Source organism: Coptis chinensis, chromosome 5 (genome assembly GCF_015680905.1).
Source record: "Coptis chinensis isolate HL-2020 chromosome 5, ASM1568090v1, whole genome shotgun sequence".
In the NCBI taxonomy this organism is placed as follows: Eukaryota; Viridiplantae; Streptophyta; class Magnoliopsida; order Ranunculales; family Ranunculaceae; genus Coptis; species Coptis chinensis.
The window spans coordinates 57999471-58017315 of NC_141460.1; the positions used below are offsets into that span (position 1 = coordinate 57999471).

The 17845-nt window shown below is 43.4% G+C and overlaps 1 pseudogene; it reads right to left on the bottom strand.

Moving 5' to 3' along the window:
* Window positions 1-1195: 1195 nt before the first annotated feature.
* On the bottom strand, window positions 1196-2021 carry LOC147498113 (uncharacterized; annotated as a pseudogene).
* Between the last annotated feature and the right edge of the window lie 15824 nt (window positions 2022-17845).

Here is a 17845-nt window from a genome sequence, read left to right on the forward strand (position 1 = left end):
GTCATGGGACACATATCCTTTGATAGAGGAACTCCATGCTTGAAAGGCAAGAAACCTTTCTTGGAGTTTTGCATGTTAGAACGAGTCAACACAGCATCAATATAGGTAGCCTGAGATAAGCACAACATCTTTTTCTTGCGATCTCTTATAATTTTGATCCCAAGGATGTGACCTGCTTCTCCCAAGTCATTCATATCAAATAGTTTGGATAACCATACCCTTATGTCTGTCAACACTTTCACATTATTTCCAATGAGTAAGATGTCATCTACATAAAGCATAAGAATTACCACTATGTTTCCATCAAATATCTTGTACAAAACAAGATGCTCTTGACCTTTTTCAATGAATTCTTCTGGTTGCTCCATATAGATGGTTTCCTCAAGACTTCCATTAAGGAAAACTATTTTGACATCCATTTTATAGACCCACTTACATCCAATGGGTTTTATACCATTGGGTGGCTCTACAAGCTCCCAGATATGATCAGAATCCATAGATTCCATCTCAGAATTCATTGCCTTTTGCCAAGATATTACATCTCTATCTTGGAGTGCTTCATTATAGGTCCAGGGATCAGGATATTGGTTATCAGTGGTTATGTCTAAAGACATTCCCAAACCAATCATCTATATGGTTGTCTAACAACCCTCCCACTACGACGAAGCACCTCTTATTCTTGTACGTCATTTGTGACACGTTGTGGTTCCTATTCTTGTATAATTGGTACTGAAGTAGTTTAATGTCTCTCCTCTCAATACTTCTAGAATAATACTACTCTGGGTAAAATTTAATGCACTGCGAGTGGAATAAGATTAATGATGTATAAATTGCCTTCTAATGTACCAGAACAGATAAAAAGTTTATTTTTCTTAATGACAATCTTGTCATTTAAAAGAAACAGAATATCCATCCTTAATTAACATAGAAACTGAAATCAAGTTCTTTCTAAAATTAGGCACATAAAGACAATTCTTTAACACCTTAGTCTTATTTCTACCAAAAGATAAATAAACATCTCCCCACTCGCAATGACTACTTTTTTTCAGAAGCATCCCCAAAGATATGACAATCTCTCCAGCACTAAGTTTTCTGGTTTCCTGGAACCTCTGCAACGAAATGCAGACATGGTTAGTCGTTCCCGTATCTACACACCAGGTTCTGGTAGATAACATTGCTAAACATGTTTAAACTACTAGTGCATGAGACATACCTCCATTATTCTCTTTGTTGAGAAGAGGACAATCTGGCTTCCAAATGTCCCACCGCCACACTTGTAGCATTTGCCCTTAGGCTTTTTCACAGCTCCTTGAGGTCCCATGCCCTTCTTTGTCATATTCTTATGCTTTTGAACATTATTCTTCTTCTTACCGCCATTAGGCGTAGAAGTAGAAACCTTTTCAGTAGCATAAACCTGAACATAACTATGCTTAAAGAGACTCTCAGCTGACTGAAGTTTTGTCATAAGCTCCGCCAAAGAATACAACCTTTTGTTCATGTTGTAGTTAAGGCGGAACGGTTCAAACCTCTCAGGCAGCATCATGAGAATGATATCGACATGTGTTTCCGCATCGATATCAGCTCCAAGGATCTCCAACTCATTCAGATAAACCATCATCTTGAGTATATGATCCCTTACAAGAGTCCCTTCAGTCATAGTTGTGGTCATCAAGTTTTTCATGGCAGTTTGCCGAGCAGCCCTATTTTGGTGTCTGAAGAGTTCCGTGAGATTGGCCATCATATCATAAGCCGTGGTCATGGCCTGATGCTGATGTTGCAGCACACCTGACATAGATGCCAGAATGTAACACCGTGACATCTCATCTGCCTTGATCCACTTCTTATATGTTCCTTTCTCCTCTTCTCCAGCAGAATCGTCAGGCTTAGGTGGGCATTCCTCATTGAGTACATATTTCTTCAGCAGTCAACACGATATCCAAGTTGCGTTTCCAGTCTATGTAATTAGGGCCAAGAAGTTTGTTTTCCTTAAGAATAGTTGCTAGTAGGTTGAAAGTAACCATTTTGAAAACCTGAGAATCACATAAAATAACTATTATGTAGGGCAAAAACTTCTTAAGTTAATAACAAAAATTAATTAATTAATCAACCCATCACTTGTACCCTCCACACCGAGAAGTAGTAAGCCACGATAGTGTGGACGTTTACCATTCTACATTCGTGGAAATACTTTTGGAGTTAACTTAAAAATCAATAAATTAACCCGTCAGCACCCTATACACCGAGATGTAGTAAGCCACAATAGTGTGGACGTTTACCCTGATATGATCAATCGTGTAGAGAGGTTTTTCCTATTAGTTCTACTTCTCATCAACTTAACAGCACACCACTCCTTAAAGTGGACACATGCCATCTAGACAAGTAAAACTAAAATGCTGACCTTCTTTAGTCCTACAAATAATAGCAGTGACTCCGATGGGGAGGATACCATTACTTGCATCTAAGTGTATACCATTACTCAACTTCTTAGTCCATTATTTGTAATGAATTCCTTCAGATGGAAAAGTGAATCCATACATTAATAACTTCATATAGTTGTCCTTTAGAAGTTTGTTCTGGTAATCCGTAATTAGACTCATCCGATATGGAGGAAGGCACTAAAACCGACGCGCAAGTATAATTACATTACCAACAAACCAATAATGGAGACTGTGGGATTTATACGAAACTAAATTCCCGCTCCCACTTAGTTATTTAGAACTGAGGATCTTTACGTTTCTTGGGTCGGGTCTATGTCCATGTTATCTATTATTCATGTGGGCTTAGTTTTTAACAAACATCCACAAATAAAAACATGCATATAGAATAAGCAAATATGAACAATAAAATGGAAAACAACTTTCCAACTGTTATGGCCCATATTCATTGCTCCATCCTGTTCACCGAACTCTTTTGGTTGCCTTCGCAAAATCACTTCATAGACCCCCAAACAGCAAACAAAAATCATCTCATTATAGAAAAAAAAAAAATTTTCTTTCTGCCTTGAAGGGCGCGACCCGCGCTCCAAATATAGGTGTATAGGGCGCGTGGCGTGCTTATACCTTCAGCGACTTCCAGGTGCATCAGCGCAACCCGCGCTCCATTTTTGTCTATCCAAGGCGCGTGGCGATCTCACTTCCAGTTTCTCTCTTTTTGGCATTAAGGGCTCGACCCGCGCTCACTTCCAGGCGCTTTAACGCGATCCGCACTCCACCCGCGCTCCAGCGGAAAAAATTAAGATCCAGATTTCGACCCATCCAAATCTTGATCTTTTTGATTTTTTGATCTTTACAATAGATTACATCAATGATAAAAACAATAACACAATACATACCGTGATTTAAATTACATCCATTGATAATCAAAACTTGTAAAACTGATCAATTTTTCATAAAATAAAAAACGATCCATTTCTTTCCAGAAATCATTCTGACCATAACAGTTGGTCTAGATGCTTGCAAAATCATGTTAGAACAGTTCTACATCTACCAACAAATCTACATGCTCTGATACCAATTGTAGGAACTGTTATTTTCAGAACGAATATTTCTACAAACCGCGAGAACCCACACACAGCGGAATCAATGGGGTTCATGGTTTTGGATAGAAACATACCTTTTAGATCCGGTTTAGATAACTCTAAGAATCTAAGCTTTATGAATCCGAATCAACAATCAACCCCTTGATCTTTTGTTGTATTCCTTTAGAACAGATTGGACGTTGTGTGGGCAACGATCTACCAATCTCTTTCTTTCTCACAAAGCTAGATCCAATTTTGGATCTATCTTTCCTTGCCTCTTTTTCTAATCCAGATGAATAGTGAATAGGTTAATTTTGGCCAAAGAGAAGAATGATTATATTTATAGGCTACAACAGGGACCATGAGGAGAAATTAGGGTTGGGCCTCCTGACGGGCTTGGGCTTTCCATGTTCGCCCAGAACACACGGCCCAAGTCTGTCAACAAATGGCTTATTCCACTAAAGGCCATTTTTGCACTACCTCCCTAATCCCAAATTACATGTCAGTGTTTATGGGCACCATATTATATGCTCGTTGATCTCCCTGTATTTAAGATATCGAATGTCCATTGATTAAGTCAAGTTACTGACAACTATATTAATCAACTTCTTATGTCCTTGAGTAGTACCACTCAACCTCATTGTCATGTCGAAATAAATCCACCTGCAGGATTTACATGACAATCTTTTTGAGCTCCTCAAGGGAACATCATCAACCCGACTTCCTGCGGGTCATGGATTCCTTTTATAATCAACAACACACCTTACATACAATGTCATTATCCAATCTATCGAGTTTATTGACTCATAAATGAATCTCACTCATTGATGATTTAAAGCAATGTACAATCCACGTAAGTGCCCGTTATGATATCCGGATTAAGAGGACAAGCATCCATAATAACAGAGGCGTTTGTTCTCTTATACAGTCAGTATAAAGAGAAAAAACCTCACTTGGTTCTGTTCAATACACACAAAGTGTACTAGTGTAATCCTATAGTCAAGATAGACTAATACCATATTATACTACAACCGTACCAATGGTTTGTCCAAATCCATCTAGGTTGTGAACGATTACTTATACTTTATAAGGTATTGATGATATGATCTTACATAGTTCAAGATCATGTACAACATAAAGTATTAGACACATGCATATAACTAATAACATATATAATATGCATAACATTTGCCCATATGATTCTCATTCAAAAAATGAGGAATTAGAGTTAATACAAAAGTAATACTTTTAGTATATAACCCTATCAATATGAACATTGATTGTTCATACCTTCTTTAGGTATGAACAATCCGTGTTCATACGCAAAAAAAATGAACCCAAAATAGATATGAACATTGATTGTTCATACCCAAAACAAACATGAACAATAAATGTTCATACCCAAAACATATATGAATATTGATTGTTCATATATGTTTTTTTAAAAAAACATGAACCCAAAACAAATATGAACATTGATTGTTCATACCCAAAATATATATGAACAATAAATGTTCATACCAAAAACATATCTGAACATTGATTGTTCATACCCAAAACAGATATGAAAAATACTTGTTCATACTAACAAAAACAGATGAACCCAAAGCAGATATGAACAATAAATGTTTATACCAAAAACAGATATGAACAATACGTGTTCATACTTAAAGTAGGTATGAACAATACATGTTCAACAGTAAAAAATGAATAATCATTGTTTGATTAACATTAAAATGTTAGAGGATCTTGGTGGAATCGAACCACCATCACCTTTGGATATCTCCAAAGTGCTCGCCCATTTGAGCTAAAGTTCCACCAGGGTTTAATTATTAAAAAAAAAAAGATAAAATGATAATGGTGTGATACTTCATCTTCAATGTGAACATTGGATAATGGTTGCCATCTTTGTTCAACTTCTTTAAAATAAATGAAGTATGAACAGGTTTTTTCTCATAATTTAGTTTGATTAAAACAGGGGAAGGGGTTTTGGGTTTTCTCTCTCTCGTAATTTCGTTGATTAAAACAGGGAAGGGATTCTTTGTAGTTTGATGAGGTCGTCATGAATCAAAAGTCACGTCGGTTAAGGAGAAGAAAGGGGTTTTGGGTTTTCAATCCATTTTGTTTATTTGGGTAAAAAAGTGGTATTTAAGAAATATAAAATAAACCGGGCCAACTTATTTTGTCCTTGAGGGATATTAAAATCAAGAAATTGGGTCCGTGAGTTATTTCATTGATGAAAATGGTTTGATGAGTTATTTCATTTTGTTCTACAGTTGTTCTGAATTGAAATTCGGCCCAATTTCTTGTTGACGCATTGTATATGTCCCTTATTTTGTTTTCCATGCGAGATTTTCAGATACTATATTATTGCATTGGGCAACCAATATTTATAGAATCTAGTTTTTTTCTTTTATTAAGAAAGGGGATATAGTTATATGAACTCTACTTTATAGTGACACTAAAGTTATCCCACTCTCAAAAGTGGACTTATGAGATGAATTGAGGGCTAATTTTTTGTGGAGATATACATCACAATCACATGATGGAGAACACCACCACAAAAAATCAACCCAATTGAATATATGTTTAACCTTATCAAAAGTTGTTATCAAATCAAAAAAATCTAGGCCATTGGATAATTACATAATATTTTTGACGAGGTTGTGCATCTTCAAATGAATTGATTTTTTGTGAGTATGATCTCTATTGTGTGGAGAACATTTTTACCAAAAATCAGCTTCTAATTTAGATTTAGTGGTGGAGTCACTTTAAGTGGAGTTTATATAACCATCCGATCTCCATTTAGGAGGTGGTAGAGTTCATATAACTAAACTAGTGGAAATATGTACACATAAACCTCAACAAGCAAGTAGAACGGTGTAGTGTTTTGGGTTGAGGCAAACAAATAGTAATAAGTTGATTGATATGATTTCAAAATGGTGCAAAGTTCCTTATTTCGAATTAGGGAGCCAACTTCACAAATCATGAATTAATAAATCAAAATGTGTTTCTCGATCATTAAACTTTTAGAATAGATTATACTAGATTTTGGACCCCCATACGCCCAGGATCTATTAAATATTTTGTGTGTTAAAAAGGCTTTACAAAATGTCTAACACAAATTTTCAAATTAGAATATATTTTTATTGAAAATAAACCAAAATACGTTAATGACCAGCGATTATGGTGCATAAGTACTTGGAAACTAAGGAACAAATTAAGATAGTCTCTTCACTTTGTGGTTTATGATATTAATCCGTAATTTTCAAATGGAATTATCTTAAACTCGATCTAGATTTTATAATAGTTTTCTTATATTTATGGTGATTTAGCGGCAAATTTTCGAATCAGAATATATTTTTATTGAAAATAAAATGAAATACGTTAATGAGCAGCGATTATAGTGCATAAGTACTTGGAAACTAAGAGATCAAATTGAGATAGCCTATTCATTTTGTGGTTTAGGATATTAATCTGTAATTTTCAAATAGAATTATCTTAAACTCGATCTAGCTTGTATAATAGTTTTATTAGATTTATGATGATTTAGCAGCAAATTTTGGAATCAAAATATATTTTTATTGAAAATAAACCGAAATACGTTAATGTGCAGCAATTATGGTGCATAAGTACTTGGAAACTAAGTGATCAAATTGAGATAGCCTCTTCACTTTGTGGTTTAGAATATTAATCCGTAATTTTCAAATGGAATTATCTTAAACTCGATCTAGCTTGTATAATAGTTTTATTAGATTTATGGTGATTTAGCGGTAAATCATCACCGTTCGGCTTACGTACTAATATGTACAAATCACTAAAATAGACTGATTGTTTCTATATCCTCAAAGAATATACTACTCTCACTTAAAAATATTTATCATAGGAACATTGTATTCACCACAAATTACACTACTGATCTCCCTAGTCTCTCACTCACTCTCTAGTCACTCTTTTTCTTTTTTTCTCCCCTCTTTCTTTCTCACTACTGTTCCTTTTTATATCACCCCTCCTTCTCTCTCATCCCTTGATCTTTCTCCCATCCTCTGGTCCACCTCCACACACCTGTCCTCTTAGGGTTTCGCATCCCTGCTCTAATACTCCCCGTTCCTTTTCCCTTACGCTACCTTTTCTTTGACTCTGACCACTCTTCTCTCACATGCTTCTGTACCACTCTGCTCTCACATGCTTTTGTACGACCTGACCCCCATTATAGTGCCACGGCCTCGATCCGGTGTTTCACGCCTCCCCTTTCTTACTCTACTTCGGGCCAGCGGACATGCCACCTTAGTGGTCACGAAATATGCTAATACAGATGCCCCCTCTCGGCCCTCGGATCCGATTGGGTCCACGGGCTGAGATTTGCCAACTAACCCCTTGTGGTGTTGTCCCATCCTGGGGTCTGTCGCTTGCTTTTGAAACATCACTTCATCTGACATCCCTATTCTCACGCCCGTTCTGAACCTCGCGTCATTGAACACGTGTCTCATAGCACATGCCTCTCAGCGCATGCGTCACCACCTTTACCTCTTCAAGTTTCGTGTGACCACGTGTCTCTTCTTGGGTGGTCCTTTTCTTTGCTTTTCACGCTTTTACCCCTGCCTCTTCGAATCCCGCCCAAAATAAAACTCTTTGCTCACTCATTTCGTCTCCCTACCTCAAAGCTTTGTCTCTCCAGTTCAAAAACTTGTCTTCCCTTTCTAGCACCCACAGTTCCCATATCTTCCCTTCCTTTCTCTCCGGTGAACCTTTCTTCTCTCTTGCTCCCGTTCCACAATAGATCACCGTCCGGTTTTTGCTTCTCCCTGAACAAGTTTGTACTTTCCCTTATTTTCCGTTTATAGTGCATTTCTGTTTGAATGCGTTTGTTTCTCTTCCGGCTGTTCACCTTCCCCTTCATCGAATGCTCTTTGTAATCCAAGACCCATTTTGTCTTTGAACATTGATTTCACCATGTCTGACTCCCCTTCTGGTGGCTCCTCCGCTACTAGATCTGCCGGATCTGGGGCTTCGTCCCCCATATCTACTGGCTCCCCTGCCCAATCTAAATCTTTTGGACCCACCGCAGACCGGTCGGAGTCCCCTTCTTTGGGGCCCACTCGTTCATTCCCCGTCCCCTCCACCTCGGGGAGACCTTCTATGCTTCCTCCTTCCCCTCTCGTTATTGCAGGCCTAACTTGGTTGCCGTTCAAGCTGCTTACGGCATCCCGGAGGACGTGATTCTAGAACATGTACCGGGTGTCACCCACTTTCCTCACCTTGTACCACCACGGCCCGGGTTTTTAGTAGCCACTGTGGGGCAAATTGCCACTGGACTCCGCTTCCCCCTATCCCTACTGGACGTTGAAGTCTGCAATCACTTCAACATCCTACCGTGTCAAGGTATCGACAACTTCTGGCAAATCATGTATGCCGCTAATTACTACAACAAAACGAATATCCCGTGGATTGGCCTGCATGACATCACGACTCATTACTTCATAAAGAAGAGTACCAAACTGGGGAGCATAGGGTATCAGTCATTTTGGGTGCGTCCGCAGAAGAAGTCTTTCGTTATCCGCATCACCTCCTCTGACAAAGTGTGGCACCATTACCCTCCGTATGTGTCTGGGAATTTCCTTTCCACGGATCTTCCCCCCGAACTATCTTTGAGACACTCCCATTTCATTGATCGCAGTGAGTGTAGTTAGCTGCTCTGTTTGCCCTTGGGATGATCCCTTTCTTAATGCGTCTACTTTTTTATGTTTCAGGTTGGGCCCTAGACTTACACTCCCAAGTATATGCCGGTGTCTCCTCTGAGATTTTCAACAGACTTCGCGGCCTAGGAGACAGCCAGTGTGACATTCTCAGCATCAACCCTAACAAAGGCAGCCCGCTCCTTCTAGATCCTTCCCTTAAAGATATCGGAAAGTACTGCGGTCCTTTATACCTTCTTCCGCTACCCAAGGAGAGGAAATCCAAACTGTCTCCCCCCAAAAGCCGGCGAGCGAAGCGCCCGGTTCATCGGTCCTTCGGGTATACCACCAAAATCTCTCATAGTCAAGCTCTCGCACAGAAGGCCGTTGCTTCCCAGACTCGTGAGGCCCCCATTAGCTCTCCAGCGACTATTCCTGATCCTGTCCCCAGATCCTATTCTTCCATAGCTGATTGGGAGGACGACTTTGCTCCCCCCCCTGACATGGACGTCTCCAAACTTAGGCTTTGGGAGAATGATTCAGATGGTGAGGCCCCCTCCACTGCCGCAGCCAAGGGCCCTCTTGCCAAGAAGGCCAATACCACTGCCTCTACCACCAACGCTCCTACCTCTCGGTCCACTTCACTGCGGCCTGTAGCCCCACCACGCCGCTACGAGAAGGAGGCAGTCCCCATCGGTCCCCTGTCCGTGGGGCCAGTAGAACTCTGGCACCCCCAATTTAAGCCTAGGGACCGGTATATCACCACTCGGGACTCCGCACTGGACAATCCAATGGTGGCCGCCTCCCTGTTCTTCAGCTCCCATCTCCCTAGGGACCAAGCTTACGGGGACTCTGGCTCATATGCCTCCCACCAGGCTGCTATCTACACCGGATGGGAGAGGGTACGTCTTCCCCGCTTTTTCCCTTTCCTTCGTTACTGCTCAACTCTTCCTAACTTTGTCTCCTTTTCCAGCTGAGCCTTGACGTGGGCTATGTTATCTGCGGCCTCACCAATACCCTGGATGCCCTCGAAACTGTAAAGACGGAGATCCACAGACCAGAGGGGTGGAAGGCAAGGTATGCTCAGTTGGAGGTGGAGAGAAACAAAGACCGCCTCGCAGCCATCAAACATCACAAGGAGCTTCAATGTGCAGAGCAAGCTCACCAGGACTACGTGGCTGGCGTCACTCCTCAACTGGAGTGTCAGAGGGAGTCGGATAGGACTGCGGCCAAGGCTGACCTTGAACAATCACTGAAGGACGTAGCAGAACACTTCAAAGCCTTGGCCTCCAAAAAGATAGCCCAGGAGCTGAAGCAACAATTAGAAGCCCTCACCGCAGTTGGACGTCTTCTCCCTTACCAGCCCCCTGCTACCGCCCCTCCTGATTCCGCGGTCACCTCCCCTGCTCTGGGCCCGGAGGCTGTTGTCCATTCTGCCATGTCAAACTCTCCTATAGATGTGGATGAAACTACTGAGGTGGTGGAGGAGGATCAACTGCCAGTGGAGGCCTCGGAAGATCCCAAGTGACGTTTGTTTGTGTTTAGCTTTGGATGTTTATCCATCTGTTATGCAATTCTGATAACTCAAGTTTTTGTTATAACTCGCGGTCCTGGATTTTTGGGTAGTCCCAGTAGGTCGCAGGGGAACTTATTTCTTGTCAACCACTTTGCCCATGGTTAATCTTGGTGATAATTGTATCTCTTCTTGTGTAGTGCGTGCCGCTCTATCCATACTTGCTGGCTTCTTTGCACCACACAGGCATTTGCCAAACCTACACGTTCACCCAACGCTGCCTGGGCCACTCAGCGGGCCCCAAGTCGATAGGGGAGATGTTGAGGGCCACTCAGCTTGCCCCCAAGTTGACTTAGGAGATGTTGAGGGCTGTTGAGTATGCCCGGGCAACTCAGCTTGCCCTCAAGTTGACCGTGGAGATGTTGAGGGCCGCTAAGCATGCCCGGGCCACTCAGCTTGCCCCCAAGTTGACCGTGGAGAGGTTGAGGGCCGCTGAGTATGCCCGGGCCACTCAACTTGCCCCCAAGTTGACTTAGGAGATGTTGAAGGCCGCTGAGTATGCCCGGGCCACTCAGCTTGCCCCCAAGTTGACTTAGGAGATATTGAGGGCCGCTAAGTATGCCCGGGCCACTCAGCTTGCCCCCAAGTTGATCGTGGAGATGTTGAGGGTTGCTGAGTATGCCCAGGCTACTCAGCTGGCCCCCAAGTTGACTTAGGAGATGTTGAGGGCCGCTGAGTATGCCCGGGCCACTCAGCTTGCCCCCAAGTTGACTGTGGAGATGTTGAGGGCCGCTGAGTATGCCCCCAAGCTGACATTCGAACTCGGGACCCATCGTCTGTTGCCTTTGGCCTAATCCACACATAAATGAATACACACACATCAGATGGAAGAAGTTTGATATTGCTTTCATTGACATATTAGCTAATTCAAAATACCATTACAAGACTTGAATGAAGCAAATACACTTTTCTTTAATTGAAAAAGGAAACTAATGACTAAGTTACTCATGAAATTCCTTCAACATCCGGATGTTCCAAGGCCGCTTGATGTTCTCCCCTTGGGGCGTCTGCAACCTGTAGGTCCCGGACGTTTCAGCCTCCATCACGGTATATGGTCCCTCCCAGTTGGGACCCAACTTCCCGTCTATCTCCTCCTTGGTGGCCGGGGTCACCCTCCGAAGCACACAATCACCCACATTGAATTTCTGCGGCTTCACACGCTTGTTATACTGTCTCTGGAATCTCCTATGGTACTCTTCTAGTTTAATGTGCGCGGTGTCTCTCCTTTCCTCTGTAAGGTTCAACTCCCCAGCCAATATCTTCTCATTAACTCTTGCTTCCACGACTTTGGTTCTAGTTGTTGACGCCATCATCTCCACGGGAATCACTGCCTCCACGCCATAGGCCATCATGAACGGGGATTCTCCTGTAGATGTTCCCAGTGTAGTGCAGTATGCCCACATTAGATGGTGTAACTCATCCGCCCAACATCCCTTGCGTTTCTCCAGCTTTTTCTTTAGATTATCCATGATCACTTTGTTTGACGACTCTGCCTGCCCATTCCCCTCTGGATTGTAAGGGGCTGAAAAACCTTGCTTCACTTTGTAGGCTTGGAGGAAAGCTTCTCACTTTCCCTCCTGTGAACTGGGTACCATTGTCCGCATTGATGGTGTGTGGTAGTCCAAATCTACATATGATATTCTCCCATAAGAACTTCCTTACCTGCTCCTCCTTCACCTGCTGCAGAGCCACCCTCAACCCATTTCGTAAAATAATCAGTCGCGGCTAGCATGAACCTCTTTTTGCCGCTGGCCATGGGTAGAGGTCCGACGACATCCAACGCCCACATAGCAAACGACCATGGGCTGAAAACCTTGTGCAGTGGTTCTGCAGGTGCGTGTATCAGCAGTACAAAGGTCTGGCATTTCCTGCACCTCTTGGCATACTCGGTCGCATTTCTCTTCATGTGGGGCCAAAAGTACCCCTGTGATAGTAGTCGGTGAACAGTTGTCCTTCCTGCCGAGTGGCTTCCACAATCTCCTTTGTGAACTTCTCCCAACACCTCTTGCACCTTTTGCGGTCCCAGGCATTTCAGGAGCGGCCCACTGACACTCTGCCGATATAACTCCCCATCCAGCAGAACGTATCTCTGTGTCATCTATTCCATCCTCCTCCTTTCACCCTTGTCCTCTACTTCTATCCCTGAAAGGAAACTCTTGATGGGTTCCACCCATCTAGGCTCTTGCTCAGTGGTTAGCCATACCCCCTTGTCCTATGCGGTGCTTGGTTTGCTTAGCACCCTGACTTCAATGGATCTACCTTCTGTCCCAGGGAGTACCGCGAAAATGTATGCCAAGGCGTCGGCGTGTCTATTCTCTCCCCGGCCCAGATGAGCAAAACTGATTTTCTCAAAGTTGTCGACCTTCCGCCGTAATACCTCCAGGTATTTCGCCATCCTAGGACATCGGGCTACTAACCCTCCATTGACCTGGCATACCACCAAGTTCGAATCAGAATATACTATCAACTCTTGCACACCCAGATCCCTGGCCAAATCCAACCCTGCTATCACTGCCTCATATTCAGACTCATTATTCGAAGCAGTGAAGCCCAGCTTCATTGATAACTCTAGGCGAGTATTCTCGGGGGTGACCAGCACCACCCCGATCCCATTACCCGTGTCGGTAGTAGACCCGTCTGTGAAGACTCTCCATCCATTTCACATGTCCCAAGGGTCATGGTGTTGGTCCACCTCTTGTTCCATGACCATCTCCTCCCCCCAGGTAGGGTCCTCGGTTGGAAACTCGGCCAGAAATTCCGCCATTGCCTGGGCCTTCTCCGTGGTTTTGGTTTGATACTCAATGTCATACGAACTAAGCAGCACAGCCTATTTCAACATTCTCCCTGATTTCTCTGCTTTCAGAGCCTGCTTGAGTGGCAAGTTGGTCACCACTACCACCGAATGAGCATCAAAATAGGGTTTCCACTTGAGTGCAGAGAAGACCAGAGCCAAGGCATATTTTTCAATCCTAGTATATCTTGTTTCGCCGTCCAACATTGTTTTGCTCTGGAAGTACACCGGCCTCTCTGCCTTGTCCACCATCCTTATCAACACTGAACTAATTGCACACTCTGACACCCCTAGGTATAAATACAGCTTCTCCCCCTGCCCTGGCCGCGATAGGATTGGGGCCTTGCCCAAATATTCTTTCAACTCTTGGAAAGCCCTTTCACATGCCTCGGTCTACTAAAAGTCAGTCGTCCTCCTTAATAGTAGGTAGAAGGGTCAGCACTTATTCGAGGACTTGGATATAAACCTATTGAGTGCTGCGACCCTACCAGCCAGCCTCTGAACCTCCTTCAAGTTATGCAGAGATGCCATTTCCAACAAAGCCTTTATCTGGTCCGGGTTTGCTTCTATTTCGCGGTATGTGACTATGTACCCCAGGAACTTTCTGGAAGTCACCCCAAATGTACACTTTTCTGGATTCAGCATTAGTTTGTGTCTCTGCAGTATAGAGAATGTCTCCTTTAGCCCTGCCAAATGCTCCTCTTCAGTCATACTCTTTTCCACCATGTCATCTATATAGATCTCCATCCTCTTTCGGATTTTACTCTCAAACATCTTCTCCCCCACTCTCTGAAATGTTGCCCCCGCATTCTTTAAACCAAAAGGCATTATGGTGTAACAGTACGGCCCCCCTTCCACTATGAATGTTGTCTTTTCTTGGTCCGGGCTGTACATCACCACCTGATTGTAGCCCATGGACGCGTCCATGAATGAAAAGAACTTATACTCCGCGGTTCGGTCCACCAACTCATCTATCCGCGGCATCGGGTAACAATCCTTTGGACATTCCTTGTTGACATCTGTGAAATCCATGCACATTCTTACTTTCCCATTCTTTTTCGGTACCACTACCACGTTTGACAGCCACTCAGTAAACTTGCATTCGCGGATGATACCCGCATCTTTAAATTTCTTCACCTCCTATCGAATTCCTTGCGCATACTGCGGCTTCGTACCCCTCATTTTCTGCTGGACTGGGCGAGCACCTTCCCGCATATGCAATCTATGACACGCGAACTCTGGATCCAATCCTGCCAAATCCTCGATTGTCCATGCAAATACATCGTTATTTTCAGTTAACAAGGCAATCAATTTCACTTTCCAATCTTCGGACAAACTTGTCCCCACATTCACAAACTTCTCCTCCTCTGCCACCCCGATGCTCACGACCTCAATCTTGCCCATTGTCTTTCCCCCAATGAGCGACTTCTTCTCTCTGGCCGCGGTCTGTAATTGCTATGCTAGCCTGTCCCCTGTCTCCGACGCCTCTTTCCCAGGTGTGCGGCTGAGACCCCTCGTTGTCACTTGGTGGATGTTCTGTGCTGCTACCTGATCACCCCTTATCTCGTACGTTCCTCCATTTGTCGGGAAGCGGATCACTTGGTAATAAGTATACGGAATTGCCTTCATTTCATGAATCTATTTTCTTCCCAGGATCGCGTTGTATTGCGAGTTAGTGTCCACTACCATGAACCGGGTGAAAATGGTCACTGGCCCCGCGGTCACCGATAGTATGATTTCCCCTAATGGCTCAATCATGTTGTCGTTGAATCCGAACAAGTTAGTCTGAGGGGGCTTCATCTGCTCCCTTCCTATGCCCATTTCCTCCATTGCGCTTTGAAATAGCAAATCCACTGAACTTCCGCAGTCTATCAACACCCTTTTCACCATGTAGTTCCCCATCGCTATAGTAATCACCAGTGCATCTTCATGGGGCGAGCTCACCGACCCCAGATCTTTTGGAGTGAACTATATCCTGTCATTTCCCTTGCCCCTTCCTGGAACTGGCCGTGGACCGCTCACAACCTCATTGATCTGCTGCAGAATGGCTGTCATCCTCACCTTATCTTGGTTGGCGTTCCTTCCCAGCGTTTCACCACTGAAAATAACATTTATAATGCCTAGGATTCTAGCCGCGGTAGGGGCCTTTTCGATCAGCTGCACTTCCTTAACAAACTCCTTCAGATGTCCTTTCCTAATCATTCTCTCCACTAACCATTGCAAAGCAAAGCACCCATTGGTTGCATGATTTCTGACCTGATGATACGCATAAAATGGCTTTCCCTCTAGTTCCTTAGGTGAGCTCCGCGACTATACATAATGCGGCTGTCCCTTGATCAGTGGCAGGATTTCCTCTAACGGCTTATTCAGCGGAGTTGGATCTATTTCTCGATAAGGTTTTCTCTCCCTGTGTTCTCTTCGGGATTGTTCTCTGCCTCTCTTCATTCTCTGTGTCTCCCTTTGGTAGGTTCCCCCATCTCTTGCTGCGGCCCTATCCCTATCTCTCCTGTCCTCTGCGGCCATGGCGTGCACTGACTTGTCAGGTTTCTTGTGTTCTTTACTATTCCTCTATAAAATGTCCTCGTATCTAATGTATCTTTCTACCTTCAGGTACAAAGCATGCAAGGTGGTAACTTTGATCTTAGATACCGATTCATGCACTCTGGTTCTCTGCTTCAATCCATGCTGGAACGCTATAATCGTGGTGCGCTCATCCAAATTTTCCACCCTCAGCATCTCTTCCTTAAACCTGCATAAGAAGTCTTTGAGTGTCTCGGCGGACTTCTGCTTGACATTAAAGAGGTCCGCTATATCTACTACCCTATTTCTCTGATGGATGAAGTGATTTACAAAAGCTTGCTCCAGCTCCTAGAACTGTTGTATACTCCGCGACGCCAACCGATAATACCAGTCGGATGCTCCTCCTTCCAGACTGGCAGGAAACATCATACAACGGAGGCCATCATACTTTGCCTTTTGCCACAGCGGCATCTGTTGCCTGAAGTGATGCAAATGGTCCGCTGGATCTCCTTTTCCATCGTACCTTTCAAACTGCGGCTGAGTGAATCTCTTGGGTACCTCAGAATTCTAGATAGAGTCATCAAGTGGATTTTGATTCAGGCTGTCCACCACCTTCTTAGTCGTGCCCTGTTTCTCCTTTTCCACCGTGCGGTTAGCCTCTCTGTCTCTTTTAATCATTGCCTGCACCATTTCCATGGTAATGCCTCCTGCATTGTCCGCCCTGGGTTCTTGATGAAGTTCCTCGCTTTGTCCTTCCACTTCACTACCCGCGGGTACTGCTGTTTCCGCTGCCCCCTGAGGGTCTTCTCTTTCCCTCCTCAACTCATCATTCTCTTCTCTAAGTCTACCTACCTACTCTTGAAGCAACCTAGTCTCCTCAACCACCGAACCCTCAACCTCCTCTTCCCCTATCTCTATGTTTTCCATGCTCGTCGTTTCATTCTGAATAGCCTCCACCCTCCTAGGTCTTCCTCTTCCCCTCTTAGCTGGAGCATGTTCTGCAACTTTCCCTTCTTCCCAGATCGTGGAGTAATCTCGTTCCCACAGACAGCGCCAAATGTATTCACCACAAATTACACTACTGATCTCCTTAGTCTCTCACTCACTCTCTAGTCACTTTTTTTTCTCTTTTTCTCCCCTCTTTTTTTCTCAATACTGTTCCTTTTTATATCACCCCTCCTTCTCTCTCATCCCTTGATCTTTCTCCCATCCTCTAGTCCACCTCCACACACCTGTCCTCTTAGGGTTTCACAGCCTTGCTCTAGTATTCCCTGTTCCTTTTCCCTTACGCTGCCTTTTCTTTGACTTTGACCACTCTGCTCTCACATGCTTCTGTACGGCCTGACCCCTATTACAGTGTCGCGGCCTCGATCTGGTGTTTCGCACCTCTGCTTTCTTACTTTACTTCGGGCCAGCGGACATACCACCTTAGTGGTCACGAAATATGCTAATACAAACGTGTTCTACGAACGGGTGTCATTATATTAAATTATTCCAAAAAATAGTAGCAACTATGCATAGCCATGAGATATGAAAATTATATTAATTACTCATTTAAATTTCTTGCACCACTCTCTATAAAAAGGAAGCACCAAACCTTGATAAAACTCATCGACTTCTTTTTATTGTTAGGTTTAATAATAAAAGTTTGATTGAAGTTTTGTGAGAATGCCCAATGTGGCGAAGATAATATTGAAGCTACTTGAATAGTAAGGCATTCCCAATCACAATAAAAGAATTATAATAAACACTACTTAAAATGCAAAACT